The 8,007-nt window shown below is 32.3% G+C and overlaps 3 non-coding genes across 3 annotated transcripts; 1 reads left to right on the top strand and 2 right to left on the bottom strand.

Moving 5' to 3' along the window:
• Positions 1-1,039: 1,039 nt before the first annotated feature.
• Positions 1,040-1,113, top strand: Trnat-agu (transfer RNA threonine (anticodon AGU)). Its single transcript has one exon. It is a non-coding gene; the product is annotated as a tRNA-Thr (tRNA).
• A 3,903-nt stretch (positions 1,114-5,016) lies between these two features.
• On the bottom strand, positions 5,017-5,090 carry Trnat-agu (transfer RNA threonine (anticodon AGU)). The gene has a single exon. It is a non-coding gene; the product is annotated as a tRNA-Thr (tRNA).
• Positions 5,091-5,869: 779 nt separating this feature from the next.
• Positions 5,870-5,943, bottom strand: Trnat-agu (transfer RNA threonine (anticodon AGU)). The gene has a single exon. It is a non-coding gene; the product is annotated as a tRNA-Thr (tRNA).
• Between the last annotated feature and the right edge of the window lie 2,064 nt (positions 5,944-8,007).

The following is an 8,007-nucleotide window of genomic DNA, read 5'->3' as shown; positions in this document are numbered from 1 at the left end:
AATTCGTGTAAGCATATCTAGAATAACACATGAAATTATTTCTCAATTGTAAATTACGGCGCTGCAATATTTCCTTTGAAAAGACCTTCATATGTATATGTAAAAAAAGTCTCGCTCTTAATTCAAAATTCTATACGGTTCAGTTTTATTGCCTAGTAGGTAAGCGATATAAAACAAGTACGATAAAATGCATACACACGTTTTAATAATGGTTTGAAGTAGTTCTAAAGACAACATCATTTTCTGTCAAAACGTCTTTTGAGCTACAATATTGCAGCTAAAACCCCGGCTGATTCTATAGACCAGTACTTTTTTCAATAGACCCATGACACATGGCACTTCCAGAATCTTACAGAAGACTCCAGAAGGAGTCGAACCCTCGACCTCCAGTTTACTAGACTGGCGCTCTAACCTATAAAGAGGCGGTACTCTAACAAATGAGATGGATTAGCTTCATCATATGATTAGTGAAATTTCCATTTTTCATTTACTGCAAAATTTGTGATTATATCTTCACTGAAGTCAGCAAGCAGATAAAGAATGAAGTTCTTAAGAATTTTGTAAAATTTGTTTTACTAGAAAATTATTTTATCTCAATTTCAAAATTGTAGTTAAATTGTGGTTAGCCTAATCACCTTTTGGATAACTTGGCTCAGGAGATTAGCAATGTATTATCGTTTTAAATATATTATTGGGTTAAATTAATTGATGACTACATTTGTTTATAAATGGATTCATTGGGACGCGTTTGTTACGCCATCTTGATACTATAAGAATAACTATCCAGTGCATGCTTCAATAATATTTCTCTATGGACATTTTATTTCTGATAGTACATATATATCTGTATCTTAGAAGAGAATAAATCGAGTAGACGAAATTCACATTATAAGAGTATAAACATGTCTGTAACCCGATTTATGTTCCTAAAATATATATTTGGTAAAACCCTACATACATGTCCCTATATATAAATAAGATAACAACAAGGAAGTAAATATTGATGATATATAAAGATATTTCAACAAATAGATATGTCGGCTCCATAGCTCAGTTGGTTAGAGCGCCAGTCTAGTAAACTGGAGGTCGAGGGTTCGACTCCCTCTGGAGCCTTATTTTATACCAGTATCCGTTTTGTTCCCAGGAAATCAGGACAATCGATACATAATTAAATTTCATAATTATGTTACATTCATTTCTATTAATAAGAAGTTTGAGGTTATTTTCCCAAATACCGAAAGAATTGTACATCGTGTATTATGACGTCATACACGAAGAAAGTGTTAAAAGCGACACAGCAAGGATTTATAAGTGAAACTCATATACGTCCTTGGACACAGTCATTGTACAGTCATTGGTCAAAGATTGGCTAAGATATCAATGCACCCAAAATCAATTTGTTTTTATTGTTAAAATTAAATAAAAATACGCTTATCAATGCCTAATTAGTACCGCTATCGAGTTTCCTCCCACTCTATGAGCCCTCGCGCGCTTTCATCCGGACCATCGAAACAAAGTGATTTGTATATCCACATAGTTTTCATTTCTCAGTTAGAGTGCCATTCTAGTAAACTGGGGGTCGAGGGTTTGACAAAGAAACCTGTGGATAAAAGGGGGTACAGTCAAACCTCGATGTTTCGAAGTTCAAGTGACCGATATATAAATAATTTACATATAAATAACTTCGAAACATCGAGGATTGACTGTACCTCCTATCAACAGACCGATGGATAGAGAGGTTTCGTTTTCAAACCCTCGACCCCCAGTTTACTAGAATCATTCATGCCAGACATTATATTAGTGTTTTCTTGACCACAGCTTATTCTTAATGGTCCATGAAAAATGTTCGATACATTGAAAGCTTCGAGTTACAAAATTTCGACTCATACATAATAATGCAGTTTGTTAGTAGGAACCAGGCAAAAGCCAACACTGTAGGAAATTCGAAGTTCGAATCATACAGGTTTGACTAAACTAAACGTTCACTGTCAAATACACTGTATGATATAAATGAAAAAATGAAAGATATACCGGCGTTAACCACCTGAGTAATGGCGTTTAATAGATATTACAATAGAATGAAACACATGTAAGAATCAATTGCAAAACATCAGGCAGGATCCAAGTATGAACTAAAGCCTATGGCAAGCCAAGTTGCCATTTACTTACAGAGCATGATAGATCCCAAATAAATGCAAATGATTGGATCAACAGTGTTCCACAATGAATCCACATATACAAGGCAACCCAACATTCCATAACAAAACACACACGCACAAAGTCCCTTGACGAACTTTGCAAACAATCAGAGTAAAACTGATCATGGACCAATATCGACTACAGGTACGAGTTGGCAGGGATTTAATTTACCAGGAACTTTGAATTACTTACAGGGATGATGGGAATCGCGGTCAAACGAATGGACAGTACTGAACTTCAATACAGGGCATTTAGGTAATGGTAAAAATGCTTTACAGAGCTAAGTATAACTAGTAACTCAGTTACACAATATTTACTCTCAGTCTTGCAAAATGTTTTACTGTAGTAGCAGATAATTCATTCATTTCCTTCCTGCTTTTGTGATAATACAGTCCCTAACCCATTGTCACGAGTATCAGTATCCAAACATCTCCATCTGCCGTTGTTTTATAATTTCTCGATATGCCATATGCTATTGAAGAAATTGACACAACAAGGTACAACATCTATCATGACGGACTTCTTTTAAATCTGTTTCAACAGGATTATTTTCATCACCTCCTAACTCCATCCTTTTCTACATCTTTTCTCTTCCCCACGTCCTTGTGTGTGTAAGTGAGTGCATGTATAGAAGAACTAGTTATGTCTGTTCGAGAATGTCGATTGGTTTTTTTGGAAAGATTATGGAAATTAAATAATGATATGACGATATTGCTTAGCAATTTTTTTAATTTTTCGGTTTGAATCCATTTTATTAGCTGTGAGCTTTTGTTATTTCTCACCAGTTTCTCATCAGTCCAACATAAATGGAAGACCTAAAAGGCTTGTAGCAATATATTGAAGTATTTAGATTATTAGATATAGATGACCTTGTTGAATCTTAAATTCATTCGGTAACATAGTTCAGATATCGACTGTGTTGCGTTATGGATCCTACTTATTGCCCCCCCCCCTGCAACAATGAGAATTTTCACCGACCACAAAATTTCTTTCAGATCTTCTAAATGACCATTAAAGAAGTGAACGGTATGTAAATTAACAAGGCTTCAAAGAATATAAGAAAGACCTATCTGAAGGTAAGCGTATTCACATTCATTTGAAAAATGAAATTTTAACTGAATTATAATGCGATTGTGTAAACTCAATATTTCTTTACCATACATCTGTAATCTATTAAGAAAATTAATCTATACGTTTCTAAAAAGAAGGCTCCAGAGGGAGTCGAACCCTCGACCTCCAGTTTACTAGACTGGCGCTCTTTTTTATCTTAAAAATATGATTTTAATTTCCCAGACATAGGGTCGCAGGGGTTGGGGCCCCTGGGGTTCCTCACATTGCAAGCACTACAATCTATTCAACATAAGATTAATACAGGCATCAACAAGATAAAATATCAATATTAAAATATCACAGTTGTGACATCATATGTCAGTAAGCTAAATATCACAGACATTGTACAAACAATGAAATCATTGAAAAACTAGACTGGCGCTCTAACCAACTGAGCTATGGAGCCGATGTGAAAAGCTGTATGTCCAGCGTAACTGATCCCATCCGTATCTATCAGTGTTACGATATTTAATGAAAAATAATTGATGTCATGTAATTTTATGTATTTTTAAATCTTTTTTTTCATCATCTCCAAAATCTATTTAGCATCATCCTCGATATTCCATTACGTATTAGTATCACTACCGTTGTGGATATAACGACAGTGATAGTAACCCCTGCAGTATCTGGGATGGTTTTGTATTAGAAAATATATTTATAAAGATATGGCATCTTTGATGAAATGTTTTCGAATATGACTTATATATGTTACAACAATGTAATATAGTGGAAGTGTCATTAACATGTGTCTGTTTCTCTACCGCTTTCCTTATATTTTCAGAAATATTTCTGAATTCTTTAAAATACAGTTTGCTGAATATGAAGTATCAGTGGATGTTGTCGATGAATCAGAGGACGCCTGATTTTCTGAAACCACTGGTTCTAGTCCACATGTCCTTTTCAATGAGTTTCCTATATACACAAATATGTATCAACATTTCATACATGTATTTTCTTTCCTTTTTTGTTCAAATATAACCGATCATTGTCATTTAAGGTACATTCGACGAAGAACAACCTATATCCTTTTCCATCACATATGCTATTCGATATCCGGCGATGTCTACGACTTGTGAAACATATGTCACCTTCTCACGTGCCATTTACGATGTACGAGGTTGTACTGTTGAATTTTGTTATCATTGTCTTAGTTTGTTGTTGGTAATATGTTCAATTTAGAACGATAAATATATATTTTGATTCTTGACACTTCAATGAGAAAGCAAACGGTAGATTAGTCAAACGTTAGTAAGAAAACTAACTATTATTTGTTTTCCGATATTTTGAATGCCCAATTAAGAGTTAGAAATTTTGAGAACACGTTATAAGAAACGTTAGAAATGTCCGACTAAAAATCGTTCTTAGTTATCAATTTTATTTTCAAACAATTTGATTGGTCGGTTTTGGTTATCAGGTTTATTTTTAATCCATTTGTGTAGCTATGCATATCATATAGTTCATTTATTTATAAAAGTTTCTACAAAGGCGAAGATCAGCTCTTTATACTGTTTATCGAAGCGTTTTAAATATTTTCTTACTGATTATTATCATAATCTATTGAGTTTGTAGGACACATTGTGCTTGATATCAAATTATAAGTAATATGTAAAAATATTGACATAAATATGTGAAGCAAGGGTTTACATAAGTCGTTCACATATGTCTTGGACATTCTATGTCATTTAAAAATGAACCAGTTTGGAAACAAGGCTCCAGAGGGAGTCGAACCCTCGACCTCCAGTTTACTAGACTGGCGCTCTAACCAACTGAGCTATGGAGCCGATGTATGTAGTGATATATAATTTCATATTATCCTTATCTGATGAATGTTAACACTTCAGTAACCTTAGGGAAATTCAATAAGTAGTAATGTATAGCAATTATGCAATACAATTTAATGTATTTATTTATCTTGTAATAATACATTATGTTTCCTTATTTATATTCGTTATATGAATGATAAAAAATCAAGACTGATTACATCAACAATTACCTTCAGTTTCTTGTCATTAGTTTAATGGGCACTTTTGTCTTAAGCCTTATCCTTCACAACCCTCGGAGGTTTTCAATTAGTCAGGTAACATCAGTGTGTATTCCAAGCGATTTTGTGTAATTTCCTTTTTCATTTTCTCAACACAAGTCCTAATTTTCACTTATGATATGTCAGTTGATTATTAACGATTGTGTCATATATATTCTGGAGGTTTTGTACAAATATGTTGATGATATTTTGTAGAATGGAATATTTACTGACCATTTTCTTCGAAGATAACATGATTGCAGCATACAAAGTAAAATGTTTAAGGGCATTTAAACATATTTTTTTTATTTAGAATAAAGGATAAATTAATCAGTGAATAAAGATAGTTTCAACCAAATAAAAGTGTCTAAGCGTATTAAAATCATTTGTTTTTTTAGAATAAACAAATTAGCAAGGAATGTTTTCAAATGATATAAAATATAAAACATTATGCTTAGGTGAAGACAGGTGAAAACGAGTAAGAAGTTATTTTTTATATAATGTCAAGTGTTTAAATAAAAATAGGATGGTATGAATTCAAGGCTCCAGAGGGAGTCGAACCCTCGACCTCCAGTTTACTAGACTGGCGCTCTAACCAACTGAGCTATGGAGCCACCGTTACTCGTTATTTCAATACACTGTATTTATCCTTATCTCACTTCGCCCTCAGAAATTTTCAATAGACTGGTAATGTTAGTGTATGAGTTCTAAGTGACTTTGTTTAATTTTTCATTTTTTTTTCATATTGTCGCATATATTATAAGAGTGTACAATACACATTGTATGTAAATGTGTATGGAATGTTTCGTACAAGTATATTGACGATATTTTGTATTTAAGTATCGAATCTCTGTTGACCGTATCGTTTAAAGATCACTTCTACATATTAGTATTAATGCAATAATGAAGTTTACATCAAAATAAAGTGTATTTAAAGAGAACTTTGTTATTAAGAATAAGCTAGTAAAGTTATTTCATTAAATCATTATAACTGTAAAATAGGAAGATGAAGTAGAGGAAAGTTAAATCAATGAGAGAGTTTATTTGACATTTTGTCTTTTATTTACAAATGTTATTTATTTTGATAAAAATAAATGGATTGAAAGCAAGGGTCCAGAGGGTAGTCGAACCCTCGGTAATACGTTGCCTGCAGTCTCTTTAATCCGATATATGAAAATGAAAGTATCAAATTTATATCTGATACACAGAAAGATAAAGAGAAAATAATACATATATATATATATATATTTTTTTATTTTTAGAAATGTCAATCTTTCATAGTTATAAGATTCCTTGTAAAACAAACTACACATAGAAATAGAAAAATAATGATAAAAACGTGTTCCTAAAGATGATGATTTTGAAGTATGTCTCCTTCCCTTAATTTGAGGATTTAAACTAGAATGTACACATAATTTGGATAATCATAATATAATATCTATAATATAAAGCCATCTTATGACTATGACGTCACAGTATGTATCATATGGGTTGTAAATTTAAATGAAGGGGTTGTTTTGTAAGTTAGAAGTAACTTGTGCCGAATCCTGCTGCTAATATGTCAATAAAATATGTTTAAATTATGAACATGAATTGTGATTTGAGATACTGATAATGACTGGGATTCTTTTCCACGACATCGAAATAGAGTTGCGGGGGACCTCTATTTCGGATGTTAAATCTACCAATTCACAATTTCTAGATAAAACATCTGTCATTGTAATGATATTTGAATATTTCTATGACTTATAAAACAAATACAGATAGCTCACATCATCAATGAATGTGGAATATGAGACCTCTTTTTCTCCAAGTGAACTCAATGCTTGTTGTTATGGTCAGATAACTCTCCAAAGCACGTTTTAGATGTCGGTACTTAAAAGCTTTTAAAAATCTCGTTGTAAATTTTATTTCTTCGTTGATGATACGTTTCCTTAAAGATGCTCCACCGACGACAGAGCATAAATGATATTAATCATTTGAACAATGATTGGTGTATAATCGTGTATATATATGCCTAATTAAAAAAAAATAACATAACATAATTTGTTTCGCCTTTGGTGCATGAGCAATCAGTACTTCATTCCATATAGGATGTAGTGCAAAGGAATTTTTTTCGGGATGCAATTAATTATTTTTCATATTTTTAACTTGAAGTCAAATAAGATGCTCAGACTTTTCAATGGTGTTAATGGTGTAAACTAAGTAACTTTTGTAACTGAAGAAAAATACTAAATCGTCTGGTCCTGTTTTTGATAGAGAAAAATTATCATTTGTCAGCGGTGGAGCATCTTTAAGTCTCTTTAGTCTGATAGAAAATATATATGAAAATGATATTGAATTACATCTTATACACAGAAACATAATACGAACACAAAATAGATATAAATAATTCTTGCTACCTCACTTCCAACAAACAGCTTACAATGCATTTTTGATAAAGACACTACATTGTACTACCAATCTAGCTAAACGTTAACATTCATTCAAATCATTGGAATGGCCAGTGAAGAAGTAAACATTTTCAGAAAATGTTTTAATTTCCTTCTAAAACAAACTAACATGCCAGCTTCAAAAAGTGAGCTATAAGACATATCTAAGCGTAAGGTATTAATTTGCAAGTAATTCACATTCATTATGAAAAATGAAATTTTTCAACTGAATTATAACGCGATTGT

The sequence above is a fragment of the Argopecten irradians genome, chromosome 6 (assembly GCF_041381155.1).
Source record: "Argopecten irradians isolate NY chromosome 6, Ai_NY, whole genome shotgun sequence".
NCBI lineage: Eukaryota > Metazoa > Mollusca > Bivalvia > Pectinida > Pectinidae > Argopecten > Argopecten irradians.
This window is presented reverse-complemented; position numbering and strand designations above follow the sequence as displayed.